Source organism: Canis aureus, chromosome 10 (assembly GCF_053574225.1).
Source record: "Canis aureus isolate CA01 chromosome 10, VMU_Caureus_v.1.0, whole genome shotgun sequence".
Classification (NCBI taxonomy): domain Eukaryota; kingdom Metazoa; phylum Chordata; class Mammalia; order Carnivora; family Canidae; genus Canis; species Canis aureus.
In genome coordinates this window covers 74,410,051-74,430,396 of record NC_135620.1, presented here as the reverse complement: position 1 = coordinate 74,430,396, position 20,346 = coordinate 74,410,051, and positions in this window count along the sequence as shown.

Below are 20,346 nucleotides of genomic sequence, written 5' to 3'. Positions count from 1 at the left end.
ATGCTATTTTTAGTGTTTTGAGGAGCCTCCATGCTGCACCAGTTTGCATTCCACCAACAGTGCACACGGGCTCCTTTTCTCCACATCATTGCCAACACCTGTTGTTTCTTGTGTTTTTGATTTTAGCCATTCTGACAGGTGTGAGGTGGTATCTCATTGGAGTTTTGATTTGCAGCTCCCTGATGCTGGGTGATGCTGAGCATCTTTTCATGTGTCTGTTGTCCATCTGTAAGTCTTCTTTGGAGAAATTCCCACTCATGTCTTCTGCCTGCTTCTTAATTAGGTTAGTGGTAGTATTATTTTTACTGTTGAGTTGTATAAGGTCATTATATCTTTCGTATACTAACCCTTTATTGGATATGTCATTTGCAAATACCTTCTCCCAGTCAGTAGATTGTCACTTTGTTGATTGTATGAATTTTTAAAAATAAATACAGTACTGTACTCTAAGTGTATTTTCTCTTCCTGATGATTTTCTTAATAACTGTTTTACTCTATTTTATTGTAAGAATACAGTAAATAATACATAGAGCATAGAAAACATGTGTTAATTTACTGTTTATATATGTATTAGTGGTGATTCTGGTCACAATAAACTATTAGTAGTTGAACTGGTGGGGGGGCAGTCAAAAAGTTACATGTGAATTTTCAACTGCATGGAGCACTGGCACCCCTACCCCCTGAGTTGTCCACGGGTCAACTATACAACTATTCATCCCATTTTAGGAAGACATGGTTCAGAGAAATCTACTAACCTGCTCAGGAGTAACAGGCCAGGAGCTATCATAACCTAAATTAAAATCCTAATCTGCCTGACTCTAAGCAGCCATATGGGCCGCAGTGTATTACTGCTCAGTAAAGAGTTACATGATGCATTATAAGAACGATATTCAGGGATCCCTGGGTGGCACAGCGGTTTGGCGCCTGCCTTTGGCCCAGGGCGCGATCCTGGAGACCCGGGATCGAATCCCACATCGGGCTCCCAGTGCATGGAGCCTGCTTCTCCCTCTGCCTGTGTCTCTGCCTCTCTCTCTCTCTCTGTGACTATCATAAATAAATAAAAAATTAAAAAAAAATTAAAAAAAATAAAAAAGAACGATATTCAGTAGAAGGAAATGTTGATTTGGATTCTCAAAGAGCCTCATCTACACAGAACAGAACCTGGCTTAGAATCACAGATGAGAGGCACATTTTAAAGTTGGAAAGGATCACCAAGGTCCCCAGACCTACATGGCCTCCTTATATATTAAGGAAGTTGAGGCACAGGGACATAAAGTGACTTGTTCAAGGTGGCCTGGTTATAGTTACTGTAGCAACAACAAAGATAGACTCTGGTGCTGCTCATTCCCGGTCCACGTGCATTTGCTATGATCCCAGAGGGCTTTGTATCCTTTCTTCTTTTTATAGGAGAAGACAAAAAAGACTTCAAGGTTACCTTATGGTATCTCTGACAATGAAGAAAATCAACGGAAATTTCCTCCACACAAACACGAGTTGCAATTACCATTGTTATTATTATAATTATGCTGTTTGTGCCTCTTCTCCCTGTTAATTCCCAGAATCAGTGGACGGACACCAGGACAGGATAATTAAATACGCTGAAGTACCTGTCATGACTCCACATGAATCCAGGAGACGGAGCTTTCATGGACCAATCACCTCATTCCCCCAAAGTGCTCCATCTCATAATTAAAAATTAAACCGTTTTCCAATGAAATAATTTTGTTCATTCTTCTTGCTCCCGCTCGAGCGCCTGTGGCACCAGCTAAATTTCGAATTAAATAATTCAGCTGCAATACATTTAAAATAGATCACGTTTAGTGCTACACTTCCGATTGGCTGCAGAACCAGGCCGATTGAGCAAGATTCTCATGGATGTCACCCTCCAAGGGTGTGCAAGGCATGGGATTCCACTAATGAGGGCTGACTACCTTTCCCTATTTTCTTCTTCTCGGACTCTAGCACAATGAATGCTTCCCCCCACCCCTTAACCATTCTGTCTCATTTTTATCCCTCTGTTCTCATTTTTCTCCCCTCCGATCAAAAGCTTCCTTTAAAAAGAAAAAGCAAAAAACACCAGATCCTCCATTTTGCTTTCTTTTCTGGTCGTCTGCTCTCGGCTTGCTCTCCACATCTGCTTATTTGCTAAGGATATACAGACAGATTAGGGCTCTCCCTGTGCCCTGCAAGGGGGAAGTAGAAGGCAGGATGGATTAAGGGACTGTGCTGAGTCAAATGCTCTCTCCTCCTGGGGCTGCCAGTTTTCATCTGGCTCAGGCTGCCAGGATCTCAGAATCATTATTTCATTTGACAGATAATACTGTAACAATAGCCTGCTCTGCTAATGGTCCTCACCTGGGGAGCCAGCATGGCAGCAAGAGGTGCTGTGGCGAAAAAAAGCCCCAATGGGGAAGAGGCATGGGTTTGATGTGCGGGTGTGTGATCTTGAAGGAGCCACTTAATCACTCTGGACCTCAGTTTCCTCAACTGGACTCTCCTCCGCGGAGACATCGTAGTTTTCTCTCCTCTCAGGCTCACAAATAAAAGGGAAATTTGAACCACAAATGACTTTCAGAGAAGGTCAACCAGGATTATGAGTTAATGAGGACAGTCGAACAAGAGATATCAATTGCGAGGGAGAGGGAGGGATGACAGTCTTCTCTACAACTCAAGTATCCACAGAGAGAAGGAAATCCTATTCCGCTGCAAAAGAGGGGAGAGAGACTTACTGTTTCTCTCTGGTTTCACTTTCGCTCTTCCCCAGAGGATGAGTAGTCACTTAGATGATTGCTGTTGGAGAGAAAAAAAAAAAAAAAAAACCTGGCCTTGCTCATCTCGGGCCCTTCGGCACTACCTCTTTTAGAGCCAGTCCCATCCACGGCACTTTCCCATCCACATTTTCCCAATGGTTAGTTTGTAGAGGCAGCCTCTGCCCAGAGTGGGGTCAGAACACAGGGAGCATTCAGTGACCCAGGGGTGCCTCTGATGGGTGGACAAATTTAATTCAGAGGTGAGGTAAAGTAGAGCCCTTAATGACGCTGCCCTGGTTTACCTTCCACATGTGCTTTTGCCAGTGACAAATCTGGGACGCTTGATTTTCACTGGTGTGTTTCTTGACTCTCATTTCCTTTTTTAAAAAAGATTTTATTTATTTATTTGGGAAAGAGAGGGAGAGCACAGAGCACAAGCAGGCGGCAGGGGGCAGAGGGAGAAGCAGGCCCCCCACTGAGCAGGGAGCCTGAAGATGTGGGGCTCGATCCTAGGACCGCAGGACCATGACCTGAGCCAAAGGCAGATGCTAAATGAACTGAATCACCCAGGCGTCCCTTGAATCTCATTTCTTAAGAGGCTTTGATTGTTGTAAAGGAAAAGTGGTGTTTATTAATGTTCTACACCTCGACATTTTTTCCTTCCTGCAGGGGGTCAAGGAAAGATACAGAATGTCATGGGGTAGACAGGACAGCTTAGCTCCTTAAAGCTCTACAGAGCCACCGAGGATCCACAGAAGCTGTTCTGGAGAATCATTTCAACCCTGAAATAGTAGCGGGGAGCTCTGCGAGGTGGCGGGGTCTTCCTCATCAAGGGGAGTCTAAGCCACGGTGCTACTGAGTGCTCGGCTGCACTTGTTGCGCTTGGTGGTTTGCTTTGCTGTAGACATGGAAGGCTAAGACTGTGGGGGGTGTTTGGGGTTATCCCCGGGTCCCGCCTCCCCTGCGCAAGTCTGTCACTTTCTCCTACAAGGGCTTCCACAGGGGTGGAGGCCAGGATAGCTACGGTCTTGAATAATTTACGACTGCATTTGTCATTTGCAGAAATGTGTTTATATAGAGATAACACAAGTTTACAGTGTGGCACTGAGGAACTAGTACATGCCTCTCGCTCCCGTCGGTGCACTCGGTGGGGCCCTGCACACACACACACACACACACACACACACACACGAATGGTCACATATACATAACGCACACACGCGCACACACAGATACAGACACACAAGAACAAAAACAAATAGAAATCTATAAAAACAAAAGTGTAATCTCAGTTCAGAGAGATGCCAAGTTATGCTGCTCACAACACTCGGGCCCACGAGGCAGAGGTGCGGGTGTCCATGTGAGATATAAAAAAAAAAAAAAAAATCGGGAACTCCACCATGTGGTGTGGCTGCCAGAAATGTGGAGGCCACCGTGGTTAGAGACTTGGGGAGGAGACTGTCCATCATCACGTGTCATCACAAAGTAGCTGGTGTTGGTCAACTGACATTCAGAAACTCACGCTTGGTCCTGGGTGCTGCTCATCGGTAAGCTCCAAAATGATATTCTCTCTTGAGCATATCTGACCCTCATGGGACTGGATTTGGAAGGGGGGGAGCCTCCAGCCTCATAGGGATGGAAAGGTCTGGGGCTTGGGTTGGTCACTGAGAAGGACCTCTTCATTCCCAATTTTACTCCATTCTTGGGTGTCATGATGGTCACCAGCATGTGAGCACTGAAGTCATCATGCACTTTCCATGTTCTGGTTTTGTGTGTGTGTGTGTGTGTGTGTGTGTGTGTGTGTGTTGTTTTTAAGTTAAATACTAATCAGCAATCGAGAAATCACAGGATCCACAGTCAGTGGCGAAGGATTTTGAGCAGCCTGTGGCCAACCAATTCATTCACAGATTTCACATCTGAGGTGTTGAAACTGGCATGTTTTTGTTTACAGGATTGTGGCTAGTTCTGGAAGAAAAAAAAAACCTGCAAAGTAATTTTGGAGAGAAATACGAAAAACGTACCAAAAAAAAAAAAAAAGGGTCGAAAAAGTATAATATAGAAATTATTTCCTGAATAAGATTCTTTAATTTCCCATTAACCCAAACCAAAGAATAATGGGGAAAAGTCCTAGATTTTGTGGCCAAAGACCTGAACTTGAGAAAGGACTTTATCACCTACTAGTTCTGTGCTTCTGGGTAACTGCCTTAACCTCCCCTTAGTTTCCATCAGCCATTAACAGGGGAATGTCATAGTAATAGTCTTTCCCTCACACAACAGTGGTCATAGAACTAATAAATATTAAAATACTATAACATTTAATGTGCTAGAGTTCTTGTTTCTCTATCTAGAGTTTTGTGAGACTTCTGTGGTTAAATAAATTGTATGGCATGAATATATTAAAGGCCCTGATAAGCCCTGCTGTAAGTAAACAAAAAGTGCATATGAAGAAACAAACCTAGTTTCCAAATCTAACTTTACCCTTGAACTCCATCTCCTGGGAGCACCATTTAGCATCCCATTTCACATGGTTTGAGGGAGGGGAGGTCATACAAAGAACTCTTTTGGCAGACGATTGAGCATAGGATAGGAGTGAGATCATCCTCCAAGTCGAGGAATGCACTGAAGATCACCAAGTGCCACCCGCCCTACACCCCCAAATATTTAGCTTGACAATTTTGCCAAGTCTGGTCATGGTTTGTCTCGGTGAGCCATTAAAGACCTGGTGGTGACATCCCCAGAAGTTAGCGCTCAATGGAGATTCAGACAAGCTCTTTTCCTCATCTGTCCTATAAGGCAAGGACCTCAAGTCACTGTGAATTACACAGACCATCCACACCAGAATTCCTCAGCCTTAAAAGCAGATTCCTGGGCCCCAGATCTGAACCTCTGCACTGTCAGCTGTTTCGACTGTGGGGAATTTTGTTCCTCACTACAGTTCAAAAGAACTGGTCAAGCAAAGGCTCAGAGTCATTCCAACCAACCAAAACCATCCTGGGCGTCTTTGATGTCCACAGACCTGAAGTGTCCAAAGAAGAAGCAGAGATTGGGAACCCTGAAGGAAAGGCAGGCTCTCCACACTGAGAAGACCACCAAAGACAAGGCTCCTCACCTGGACGGGCCTCCGAGCACCGCACCTACAGCAAAGCAGAACCGGCCTGCCATCGACGCTTTCCAGCGTCATTCGAGAGGAGCTTCAGGCGTGCATACCCAGATCCCTCTCTGAATTGGCCCATCCGAGGCCAGGACGGTTGGAGTGAAACATAAAATATCACAGCGTTGATTTAATGGCCTTTAAAAGTCCCTCCTGAGCAGCTGGGGAGCTCCTTGTCTGTATCCCTATGCACCACTGTGCTTGTAAACCTGTCACCATTAATCGCTGCCCAACATCCTGATAGCATTTGGGTCACACATCAAGGGGAGGGATGAGGCTTCTGAAGGGGTCTGGAACATGGTTGTGGCAGCCTTATCCCTTGGCTGCTTCTTCCCAAATCCTCAGGATGGATGTGGCATCTAGCTTCTACTGAGCCCCTCGCTGGACATAAGGGTGCCACCTCTTTTAATTTAGAATGATCACTCTCTGAGCTGCCTGGAGCCAAAATCTGAATTTATTCCAAATGTTTCCTTCTTCTCCTGGGCCCTGGTGTTAATTAACCTATCCGTCTCTCTGTATTTCTTGCAGTGTTTTTCATGGCTCTCATTGTAGACCAGTGCTGTCCAGTGGAGACATAATGTGAGCCGCAAAGGTAACCTGCATAGGAAATTTTACATGTTCCACTGGCCACGCTACAAAGGGTTGAAAAAGAGTGAAATTAACTTTTTTTTTTTAATTTTTTTTTAATTTATTTATGATAGTCACACAGAGAGAGAGAGAGGCAGAGACATAGGCAGAGGGAGAAACAGGCTCCATGCACCGGGAGCCCGATGTGGGATTCAATCCCGGGTCTCCAGGATCACGCCCTGGGCCAAAGGCAGGCGCCAAACCACTGCGCCACCCAGGGATCCCAAAATTAACTTTTAAAATATCTAATAATATATTTTATTTTACCTAATACACTCAAAATAATATCACTTCAACATAGAATCAACATAAAAATTATTAATTATTAAAAATTATTAATGCAGTATTTTATAATTTTTTGGAGACCAGGTCATTGGAATGCAATGTGTATTTTCTACTCACAGCATGTCTCATTCTGAATCGGCCACATTTCAAGTACCTAACAACCATGTGCAGCTCCCATATTGGACAGTGAAATTCCAGACCAACAGAAGTGAGACTGGTTGGCTAACGACTCTCCCATCCGTACACTCGAACGTGTTCTGAGGACTGACCGGAGCAGATGTAGATCTGCACACTAGGCTACAGAGATAAGTCATAGGACTTAGGCTCTCCCGGAATTTATAATTAATTGGGGGTAGTAGACAATAAGCAAGTAGAAGAATAAATGAACAAAATAATTTCGGACTGGTAAGGGTATGGAGAAGAAGAGGGAAACAAACAAACAAACAAACAAAAAACAACCCAAAACAAGCAGGTTGATAAGACAGAGAGTAACTCAGGGAGAGAAGAAGGCTGGGTGAGATCAAGTTGTAAATGTGGAATCTCAGAACAAAAGTCCGAATGACAAGAATTCATTTATTTACACTTGTTTATTTATGATAACAACCAAACATGCACTGTCTTAGGGCCTCGGTGGTATAAAGTGTTACAGGGAATATTTAACTGAATTTCTGGTGCGTGCTTAAGGATCAGACTGTAGACTATAGACCTATACAAGCAAAATGCATATTCCCAGGGACTTGAAGAGTCTCTTATGCATGGTACCTGTTCAATATATATTTAATGAAAAAAAATATATATATTTAATGATTGGACACATGAATAAAGAACAGCAATCCTCCATGAAGCTTGGTGTTGAGATCGAAAGGGGCCGTGGAGGGCTGAAGATATCAATGCTGTTTCTTGTTAATGCATTTGCTTTTTGGGTTGTGAGGCTCCATTTGGTCTCTGTACAAGAACATGCTCATCCCCATCCCTGCAGATTATGACAGTTGATCTCCCCAGTGGCTTGGAGAAAGGAGATCTTTTTGTGTTCATCCTTCCTAAGGTACAGGGATAGAAGATTAGGCTTGGAAAAATGTGGTCTTACGCACCAAGATAATTATTCGTGGAAATGCCAGACCTTTCTTACACGAGCAATTTTCCAAGATCTGCAGAAATGCAATAGAATTAAAAAGGTGAGTTCAATCATTGCACTTCAAATCAGTAAGAGTTTTTGCTGTTGTTGTTTTTAAGAATTATAGTATTTTATAAACTTTGAGGAGAACCTGCTTCAAGAGATCAATATTTTCACAACAATAAAAAGTGATTCAAGAGAAGGGTCGCCCAACAGAGTTTGTTTTTATTGCAGTCAAATCTGGTTCATTAAAGAAAAAGATACTTTTAGGACTTTTATTTACTGTGTTTATTCATTTTTAGTACTTTTTTTTACCTGCCTCTTCCCTCTGTGACTCTGATCTAACCAACTATAGTTCTGTCAATAATAATAGCTAACACATATTAACACTAAGCAAATGCCAAGCATTTTGCTATCTACTTTAAATGAATGATCTCATTTGATACTCAGAAAGCCCTATTATTTGGGAAAATTGTTATCTTTGCTTTATAGATGTAGAAACTGGGGCTAGTAAAATTTAAAATATTTCCCCAGGATCACAGGAGACTGGTCTTCAGATTTTTGGCCTCAAGTCTCTTTTATATATTCTTAATAATTAGCAGGGACCCTGTCTTAATTTTTAGTTCCTGGTATAACAAATTAACACAAAGTTAGTGGTTTAAAATAACAACTTTGCTAAAACTCAGCAGAGCACATTTGTGTAGTTGTTTTTTCTAGGTCCTCTATTCTTTTCTATTGATCTATGTATCTATCTTTGTGCCAATACCGCACCATCTTAATTGATGTAGCTTATTATAATCAGTCTGAAGATCAGATAGACTGATGTCTACCATTTTGTTCTTTTTTTTTTTCCAGAATTTTAGAATAATCTGCCTGTATCTACAAAATAACTTTGGGTTGTTTTTTTCTTTTATAGAAATAGAGTTAAAAATGTATACCAATTTTTAAGGAATGGTACCTTTATTATGTTGTCTTCTAATTCATGAATGTGATGTGTCTCTCCACTATTTTTCAGATCTTCTTGGACTTCTTTCTTCTATGTTGTGTAGCACTCGGCAAATGAGTCCTATACATGTTTTGTTATGCTTAGACCTTTTCTCAGTAATTGGAAATGGCATTATTATATTATTAATTTTGGTGTCTATATGTTCATTGTTAGCATAAAGAAATACAACTTATTTTTTTACATTTATCTTAGAGTCTGTGACAACTTGTTGAGCTCACTCATTAGTTCCAGGGTCTTATTCCTCTTCTTCCTCTTCCTCTTCTTTTCACATTTCTTGGGATTTTCTATGTAGATGATCATGTCATCTTCAATAGGAAAACTTTTACTTAGTCTTTCCTGAGTTTTATGTCCTTTTATTTCATTTTTTCACTTTATTGCACTGGCTAGAACTTCCAGTACTGTGTTGAATAAGAGTGGTGAGAGTAGATAACTTTACCATGTTACCAATATTTGGGCAAAAAGATTCCATTTTTTACTATTAAGTGTAATGTTAGGTATTTTTTTTAATGAATACTCCTTATCAAGCTGAGGAAATTCTCTGTTCTCTTAACCTGTTAAACCTGTTCCCATTTTATAAGATTTTTATCATGAAGTTTTATTTTTGTGAATTTTTAAAATGTGCTGATTGATATGATCATGTAATTTTTTTTTTTTAGCTTGTAAATGGTGAGTTACAATTCTGAAATAAGCTCTTCTGTTTCAACCCTAACTGTTCCCACACTCACTGGTGTGCTACAATTTCATTCCAGCCCTATTCCTCCAGATTTTGCACAGGAACACCCCCCCCCCCGCCACACACACACACACACACACACACACAAATCCATAAGACTGCCTTCACTTCAGGTACCAGGCACAAGTTCATGGCATCCCCCGGCTACTCACTTTTCTGGCTGACTGGCTACAAATTCCAGGGTTCCTATGGCAAATTCAATAATTCGCTAGAACGATGTACAGCACTTAAGAAAGTGCTATACTTCCAATTGCAGGTCTATTACAATGTATACAACTCAGGAACAGCCAAATGAAGACACATTGGTGAGGTCTGGAGGAGTCTGAAATGCAGGGCTTCCATGTTCTCTCTCTGTGGGATCAGAGCACATCATCCTTCTAGATCATTGATGTGTGCACCAACCAGGAAGCCCCCCTGAGCTTTGAGTCCAGAATTTTTATCACTCTAATATGGGATACTATTGTCAAAGCTAAGACGCTATGAACAACCATTGCCAGTTAACGCCATTAACTTTGAACAACTCTTCCTGATTAACAATAAGCACTGATTATACGTGTGTGTATGAATATATACATACACTCATACCATAGGACATGTAACTGCCATTCAATAAATATTATTCAGTTAATGTTCACTTGCTTCTCACTTTCTTACCAGAATAAAAGAGCTGTGTCTTACTCATTTTATCACCCTGATGGTAATGATAATAGCCACCATTTATTGATTCCCTCCCATGGGCCAGATCAATAACATATCTTTAATCTTCATAAAAGCCCCATGAAATAAATATTACAATCTTTAACTACCAAGGAGGGAAACAAGTCTCAGAGAGGTGAAGTTACATATTCCAAAATCACACGGCCAGTAATTAAAACAATTTTCTCTGCTTTTAGTGGCGGACTTGTTTTACTGCCTCTTTTGGAACACATTCTACATGGCTCCTGCAACCACAGGTCTAGGATAAGTAGCTTGATTGCTCTCTGTTAAGCCGATAAGCTAGCAGAACAGAGGTTGGTTTAGATTTTGAAAAGACCTTTGTAGATAGAGAATCCTCTTTTCTCCCTTAACCTGTTAAACCAGGGGAAGTGGGACATCTTTAGGTGCCAAAGTGATCACTTATCTCGCCTGTTAATCAGCCTTCCATTTTTTATCTTGCTCTTCTGAGGGCCATCTTGTCCTCCTGAGCCTCATAAGCATTGATCCTTCAGCTTAAGCCCTGAGAGATAGCTGCCATATCGACAAAATCCCTACTGTAATTTTTTTTCCCTTGAGTTATCAAAGAGTAGGCTATCAAGATGGGAGATACAATGAAGGGCAGAGTCCACATAACTGGGTGCCTGGTTAGAGGGTAAGGAAGACACTGAGGAAAATAGAAGCACCTTGGGTGACTGTGTGTGGTTTTATCTATGAGAGACTGAGGCCAAAACCTGTAATTAATACTAACAATGTTAATGATATAGATAAGTAGATAGATAGAGAGATGACATGTATTAAGAGTTTACTATATATCTGGCCTTATTTTGAGGGCTTTAAAGTATTAAATAATTTAATTCTTACACTAACCTTTTCGAAAAATTATTACTATCTTCATTTTACAGACTTGTAAACTCTATCAGAGGAGCTAAAGTTCCTGGCATCAGGTGGAGAATTAGAAGGGAAAACTGGACTGGCTTTGTGTTTGAATTCCAGGGAGTGGTAGCTTACCCTGTTGGGAGTTCCTAAACTGCCTGTGCCTACTCAACTTCACGGGTTGACGGAGATGTTGAAGGAGAGGAAACTTTTCCTTCTTCCCTTCTAGGTTCTTTAGCTGGTCCAATAATTAAATTGACATAAAACAGAAAAACAGGAGAAAGACAAATTTAATTTCATCCATGCAGGAACCCATAAAAATATGAGACTCAAAGAAATGACCAAAGCAGGCAGCTTTCATACCTTTTAGACAAGGAAGCAATGAATTTTTGAAGAACTGGCAAGACAAAGGAGTTTGGGCTCAGAGAAGTGACTTAGTGGAGAGGTAATAAGGTTTGTTTACACAGCCTGCTCAGCCCTGAACTCCGCATCCGCTGGGGAGGATGCCTTCTCCCCGCCTGGTGCACGAGGGCACCTTTCACATCAGACAGTTATTTCCTGCTTCAGAGGGGACAGTGGCTACCAGAGTGTCCTTGCACAGGCTGTTTCTCAAGCAACTTTCATTCAAAATAATCAATATACCAAAGTGGCGTATTTTGGAACATGGTATATTCTGCTTCCCCTCAGTGTCAGCTCTAATATTGCGCTGAGCATCAATCCCCTGATCTGAGGGTTTCCTTAGCTCCAAAACAGGATTAACCATTAACCTACGGCTCTGAGGTGTTCCAAGGACCAAATGAAGTCAAGTATGTAAAACACGGGGCCCATGACAGATTCCTGGCCAGCGGCACGTGTCCCTTCTGCCTTTCTCTTCTCTTTCCCATTTCTCCTTCTGCAGCAGTAGCTGTGAGGAACAAATACATAGTGATTATGAAGGCATCGTATGAATGCAGGTTACTTACCTACAGACATTTTTAAATTACAAAAAGAAAAATAGAGACATTTCTCTTCAATTCCCAGAAAAAAGCAAAAAGGAAGATTTATTTTTTTTATTTTTTTAATAATAAATTTATTTTTTATTGGTGTTCAATTTGCCAACATACAGAATAACACCCAGTGCTCATCCCGTCAAGTGCCCCCCTCAGTGCCCGTCACCCAGTCACCCCCACCCCCCGCCCTCCTCCCCTTCCACCACCCCTAGTTCGTTTCCCAGAGTTAGGAGTCTTTATGTTCTGTCTCCTTTTCTGATATTTCCCACCCACTTCTTCTCCCTTCCCTTCTATTCCCTTTCACTATTATTTATATTTCCCAAATGAATGAGACCATATAATGTTTGTCCTTCTCCAATTGACTCATTTCACTCAGCATAATACCCTCCAGTTCCATCCACGTTGAAGCAAATGGTGGGTATTTGTCGTTTCTAATGGCTGAGGAATATCCCATTGTATACATAAACCACATCTTCTTTATCCATTCATCTTTCGATGGACACCGAGGCTCCTTCCACAGTTTGGCTATTGTGGCCATTGCTGCTATAAACATCGGGGTGCAGGTGTCCCAGCATTTCACTGCATCTGTATCTTTGGGGTAAATCCCCAGCAGTGCAATTGCTGGGTCATAAGGCAGATCCATTTTTAACTCTTTGAGGAACCTCCACCAGTTTTCCAGAGTGGCTGCACCAGGTCACATTCCCACCAACAGTGTAAGAGGGTTCCCTTTTCTCCGCATCCTCTCCAACATTTGTGGTTTCCCATCTTGTTAATTTTCCCCATTCTCACTGGTGTGAGGTGGGATCTCATTGTGGTTTTGATTTGTATTTCCCTGATGGCCAGTGATGCGGAGCATGTTCTCATGTGCGTGTTGGCCATGTCTATGTCTTCCTCTGTGAGATTTCTGTTCATGTCTTTTGCCCATTTCATGATTGGATTGTTTGTTTCTTTGCTGTTGAGTTTAAGAAGTTCTTTATAGATCTGGGAAACTAGCCCTTTATCTGATATGTCATTTGCAAATATCTTCTCCCATTCTGTAGGTTGTCTTGTAGTTTTGCTGACTGTATCCTTTGCTGTGCAAAAGCTTCTTATCTTGATACAACAGATCTTATCCAGGCCAAACCATGAGCTCCCTAAAGGAGAGGTCCAGGTCTGTATTCACTAAGCAAGGCATCACCACTGTCTAGCATAAAACCTGGCATGCAATAGGTACTTACTACGGATCTGTTGACTAAACTAATATAATTGTAGGTGTTTTATTACACTTCCAAAAAATATTTCTTCAGTAGTTAATATTTCTTGCTCTTTATTGTTTTTACCTTTTTTCCCCTTTAGCTTGTGCATTTTTGTGTTTCTGTTGTAGAGATAAGATGCATTATAAGGAATAAAACCCACGCCCTACAATATGATCAGTATAAAATTGACAATTTGGCATCTCCCAAAAGTTTCCCCTTCTTCCCTCCTAGGTTCTCTACCTGGCCTAATAATTAAATTGATATAAAACGGGATTAACTGGAGACAACAATCAGACGTTCAGTAACATGTATACCTTCTCCACACGTGGGAGAAGGCCCAGGAAAACGAAGTCCCTGACACGGCTGAAGCCACCACCTTTAATACCATCTTCAGCTGAAGACAAAAGATGTTGGGGTTGGGAAGTCAGGGAGGGGAGGCCACGAAGAAAAGCACAGTGAGTAAGGGTAAGGCGGCTATGGAGATTTAAGTCCTCGCCTTCTCCACTGATAAGAGTTTCCATAGGTTGTCGTCTCCCATCTAGTGGTACAGCGAGGGAGTCATCCTTACAGAGATTTCCCTCATTAATGTAAATGTCCCCTGTGGAAGGACAACTTCTATTCCATTTTCGGAGCTTCACCTGAGTCTACTCTTTTTTAAAAATAACCAGCTTAAAATAATTCCCATGCCAATGAGGCATGTCTTGGGATGGCAAAATTTGCCCCACTCCATCTCGTTCCTGGCCTTTTTTCTTTTTTTTTAATTGTAAATATGGAGGCCTGGGTGGCTCAGTCCATTAATATCCAACTCTTGATTTCAGCTGAGGTCCTGAGATCCAGCCCTTGGGCAGGCTTGTGCTCAGCACTGAGTCTTCTTGTCCCTCGCCCTCCCCTCTGCCTCTCCCCTGCTCACAGGTACCTGCTGTCACTCTTGTTCTGTCTCTAAAATAAATAAATAAATTAAATCTTCATAAAAAAATAAAATTGTAAGTACGATGGTACTACTGTCCTGCTAGTAATCTTTGTCTACCTTTGCAGTTGTTCTTTCAGGAGAAATGCTCAGAAGTGGAATTGCTGGGATACAGGATCTGTGCTTTCTTGTAGTGATGAGTGCCAGGCGATATATGGACGTGTTGAATCACTGTACTGTATCTCTGACACTAATGTAACACTCTATGGTAACTATACTGGTTAAACTTAAAAAAAAATAGAAAATCAAGATAAATAAATAAAGGGTCTGTGCTTTAACACCTGAATATTCCTTCAGTCCATGCCATGACCTCTAAACATACCATGACCCCTAAAGGTCACTCCTTGTGACTCTTATACACTTGGGACTGGAGATTTCCAGTCCAGAGTAGTTTTTTCTGAGCTTCCCTTTGCACTACTCCCAAGTCCCCGAGCCAAACTCTAACCAGCAGTGCCCAGGCAGCAAAATATTTTTAAACCTCTTAAAGGAACTGAGATGTTGCTGGCTGACTTGCCCTCCCAGAGAAAGGGGCTCTCTGAACTCTCTGAGGCCACAGTAGAAGAAAAAGGAAAGGGAAAAAGAAGACTAGTTTTCAGTAAGGAAGGGCTGGTCCATAAACACACACACGTGCACACGTGGGTGCTCTCTAAACACTTCTTTGGTTTTGTGAGTAATAGCAAAAAGGCAGTGAGAGAGAGGGACGAGTGCATTCCTTGGGGGATCTGTGGAGGGATGTACAAAGTGTCTCCAAAACCCGGTTGAAGATGCAAACAAGCCAGAATCATCATGGTGATTTTTCTCTGTATATTTTTTATTGGAGCTCGATTTGCCAAGATATAGAATAACACCCACTGCTCATCCTGTCACGTGCCCCCCTCAGTGCCCATCACCCAGTCACCCCCACCCCCCACCCACCACCCCTTGTTCATTTCCCAGAGTCAGGAGTGATCTTAAGAGGCTTCCTGCTGGCTGCCTTTAGGGGAAGGGCTGCTGTAACTCCTTGGGAGTGGGGGCCGGGCTAGCCTGCTGCTGATGCTCCACTTCCGTCTCAGATCCTTGGGGGATTATTCTGAAGACCACGGGAGGCAGCATAATAATACCTCTGCCAAGTCCAGGCTCCTTCTTCCCCTTGGCAGCACACCAGCACGGATCTGTGGATCTGTCTCAACTCCTCCCTCGGCCTCTAGTACTTCATTTTTCAAATGGCCTGGGAAGGTGGGAAAGTTCAGCTAGCTTCCCCCCTTTCCCCGTCCTCACCGCTCTTGAATCTCTGGAGGCCATCAGGTCGGGGAAGCAGCAGCACACAGGATGTGAGGTGAGGCTACCTGCCTGGGCTCCCATACGCCAGATTCTGGGCCTCTGGCAAATCGCCTTCCAGTAGCTAAACTTAAACCATCATACCTTCCCCCTGTATCCTGCCCCCCCCCCCTTACTCTGCTCCAATTCTATTTCCCTCCTCACTTCTGTCCCCAAACAAAGAATATATTTTTAAGGTGCACTCCCTGACTCTGCAACCTCGTAGGTCATCCGACGCTTTCCTCAGTTTTGAGAGGGCCCCTGTGATTTCTCTTATTTCCTTGTTTTTTTTTTTTTCCTCTTATTTTCTTGTTTAAAATACTGTGCTGCTGGCCATCAATCACAGGATAAAAACCAAAACTTTTAATATAGTATAAGCCCCCGTTTGCTGCTGTCTTTGTTTTTTTAGCTTCACCCTTCACCCCTTCATTCCGAGCATCTTTCAGTTCCTGAGATGTATCATGTTATTTATTCTTTCCAGACATCGGTGCAGTCCCATTTGTTGGTAATGCCTTCTACTCCCTCTCCCCATAGTTTTTCCTTGGTTCACCTCACCCATTTGTCAGGTCTGATTATTGACCTTTCTTCTTCGTTAACTCCTGCACACAGCCAGATTAATAGTATGTCCCCCAACTGGACCATAAGAATTCATGAGGGTAGGGACATGTCCATCTTTTACAATGTTGCCTGTCTAGTATGGTTCCTAAGGCAGAGATTACTAATGGTTTGCCAATATCTATTCTCCCCTATTTAATTAGAGACATCCTAATTTTCCCACAGCATGTGGCCACTGAACCGTAGACTACATATCATCACTATCCTGGTAGCCTGTTACGGCCAAGGGATGAAATTCTCGAATCCGTATGGGAGGAAGAAGAATGTGTGCTATGTACAAGAAATGGTTGTAGACAACACGCCCCCGTCCCCTTTCCCCGGGGCCTGGAAGGGGATGAGAGCTGGAGAGTTACATTAGACCTGGAAGTGAAAGACACTTTTTGAGGCTAGCACAGCTTCCCCTGTAAGTCTTGGACATCTTGTTTCTACAGGACACATGGAAGAAAAATAAAATTTCAATTTGTTGAAGTCATGATATTTTTGGGTCTTTTGGTTGCAGTTTGGATCATGATTTCAGTGGATAGGTACTCAATAAATATTGTTTAAATGAATGGATGGATGGATGGATGGATGGATGACCAGCTGAACTTTTCTATTTTCGTTCTGATATCTACTTTTTTATCACAGCCACCATTTCTTTCTCAAATTTATAGGGATTTGAACAGAGATGACAGATAAGTAAATAGACAGATCCAAGAGAAAGAAAGAGACAGACAGAGAAGAGAAACATGAAAAAGGACCAACCAGCAGTGGGTCATTTAAAATAATAGGGAACTGTGTTAAATGCCGGCTAGCTATATGCTAGCATTGATTTAGGCACTTTATGTGCATTAATCCATTGAATACTCATGACCATTTTATGAATAGGTACTATTTTGTTCCCATTTTACAGACAAGGACATTGTGGGCCATAAAGTGTAAATGGCTTGTCTGAAGTTAAAGAAAGTTTTGATGCCCAATTATGATCCCAGATAGTTTGACATAAGAGCCCACACTCTTGATTACTGTATCATAGTCTCTTCTGAAGAATAAAAGTCCCAGTAAAAAGTCTTCAGTGGTGAAGAAATGTTAGAAAACAACTAATCCAGTTTCTTCATTTTACAAATGAGAAAATGAGACCTAGTGGGAGAAAAGGATTTGTTTAAGGGGATACAAACAGAAAGAAGTTTCCTATTTGCAAGAACAACTAACAGCATTTAGAATGGCCCTTTCCATCCATTGGTACATTGAGAGTACAAAGGAAAGATTGTTCTGATGAAGGAATGATACATGTCCTGTGTGGATGGGGAGGGAATAGCAGAATACACATGTGCTGGAGTGGATATTTGGTCTCAATTCTTTATTCCCTCCATACCTCCCATCCATACCCTTTGTCATGCAACTTTGCAGTACCGTCCTACCGTGCACATAGTCCTACTCTGACCATAATGGGCCTGGTCATGTGATTTGATTTGGTCAGTGGAAGGATAACAGACAGATGTGGCTGGAGGTAAATGTGCTTGCACAGCTCCGCTTGTTCACTTGCACGCCTATGATTTTCCATAGTAAAAATATGCCTCAGTGGATGCTGATTCAAGGAGAGGGTGGGGGCACATGGAGCAGACCAAAACAAACCTGAATCCTAGGGACACACTCACTGGATCTCTGGACTGACGGAGAGTTGTCCCAGTCCACCCATAGTCTCCTGAGTGAGAAGAGGAAAGCTTGTTACCATCAGCCACTGGGATTTCGGGTGCTTTGGTATTAGATCACCATTATGGCGATAGCTAACAAAGGCAGTATGATTCATTTTTGCCAGATGTGCCTTATTCTAGACTATTTCATAACCATTTCACATTTTCTTTGTATCAGTTTACTTGCTACAGCTTCCATGGAAGAGTTGGGACATTTGAAGGGATGAGTAACATCCAATATGCTTTTATGAACTTGCTGAAATTTGGAAGGATGGGGGAAGCAAAGATTGAGAGTCAGTTTGGAACAGCTTCTCCTTTAGAAAGTATGTGAACTTTTCTAAAGGCCATAGGATAAATAGCTAATATTTTGTAGGCTCCTCAAACATGGAGCAGAATAATGTGGCCTATAAAAGCAATAGCCTGGGAGAGTAAGACTTATTCCTCAAATCATTCACATAATAATCCTGGTTGAGTGTACACTGATACTTCTTATCACTCTACATACTTTGCTCACTATGATATCATTATTTGTGCTTACGACTGTCTCCACTGGCACCTGAACTAGGCAAGAGCTTGGATATATCTCTTCTGAATTCAGGCTAAAATTTTGGTGCTAAAATACGGTGTTAGGATCAGAAATCGAGGAATGTAATACTCCTCTTGTGTTAACCACCTCCGCTTCCCCGGGTCCCAAGGAGTTCCCAGATAGACAAGTCATGGTAACAGGACAGGACTAAATTATTAATAATTGTCCCCACACCTGATGCCACAGTGCAGGACTCTAGGTAAAGGATGGGTTGGTGGTTGGTGCACATGACTATGGTTTCCGGTCTGGATGGAGCCTTTTACTTCTTCTGTTGCTCACTGTCCCCATCAATGTAGACCTTGAAATTTTATAATTGCCTGTAGCTGATTGAAGGGAATCAGATGGGGATGGGTGGGTCATGGCATTGCCACATCTGAGAGGTAGCATGTGGTTCAGTTTACAGATTCCACACAGGCAACCGAAGGAAACGCACAAGTGAAGAGACTTGCCTGTCCCTCATGACCCTCTTATTCTTTGTTGAAGTTCTTATGGGATCCTGCATTTAAAGCATGGTGATCTTGTCTCCTAGAGAAATTTGGTCTCTGCTTCTGCCAATCAGATAATTTTCTGCTTTGCCGAGTTCCCCAGACACAACTGGCATGGGCAAAAAAACCTGAAGTGTTACTTCTACATTACGTATCAACATACCTCATCATCCCTGTTACGTCCAAGCTGAGTGTAGGGTGTTTGTTGAGTAAATAAAGACCTGTGCTAGAGGTGATGGCAGCTAGCAAAAGCCAAGTAATAATCCACAGACTAAAGTATTGGCAATCTACCAGGAAGAATCAGAAATCAGTTGGTCAATACATATTATTGTGGTCTATGTGCTAGGACGTGGGGATACAATGGCAAAAGTGTCAGAGGATCTGTCCTCCATGAACTCACGGGACGGGATATGACACAGCTGCATTGATAATTTTGGCAAAAGCCCTGCCAGAGCTCATTAGAGGACTCTACAGGATCACAGAGGTGGACCAGCCTCCAACCAGATGAGTAAGAGCTTCCTAGCAAGGGAAATGCAAGCTGAGCTTCAAGAGTGAGCTAAGGAAGACAGGTAGGCAGAGGAGACAGCCAGACAAACCGCGAAGGCCCGCACAACCCTGGTGTGTTTGGAGAGTTAAGGTGAAATGCCACATGTTTGGAGTATGGGCTTATACATGTGCATGTTGGGGTGTTGGCCTGGGAAGGGACATGATACACTTGGACAGTCAGAAAGTAACAACTGATGTTTAAAATTTAGGGGAAGTTTACGTGACTAGCAGGTCTGCGTGGAGTCGCAGAGGGAAAGACATTCTTCACAAAGGAGGCGGCCATAAAAATAATTGCAACAGAAATGAACAATAGCCACTACTCCCAGGCCTCGCATACGTGGTACGTACATGACGTACACCATGATGCCCCACCCTCACGCCATCTCTCTGGGCCAGTTGCACCGACTTTCCACTTTTTATGGATGAAACTAGAAATGAAGCTCAGGCAGGTTGAATGGTTTCTCCAAATTGCACAGTTGGTAAGGGACCCAGCGGTGACTCCAGCCCGTGTCTGTGCCCTCCCCAAACAGATGCTCTTAACTTCCAACTCGTATAATTGTGAAATGCACTTTAATGATAGGGAGAATGTGGCGAGGCAGAGATGGCGGTTATACATTTATATAAAGACCACCCCATTGGCCACCCCCAGAGTTCTGAGGTGCGGGGCCCCATTAGGGAGCCCGAGAAGCTACAAAGATTATAAAATGGAACCCCAGGTG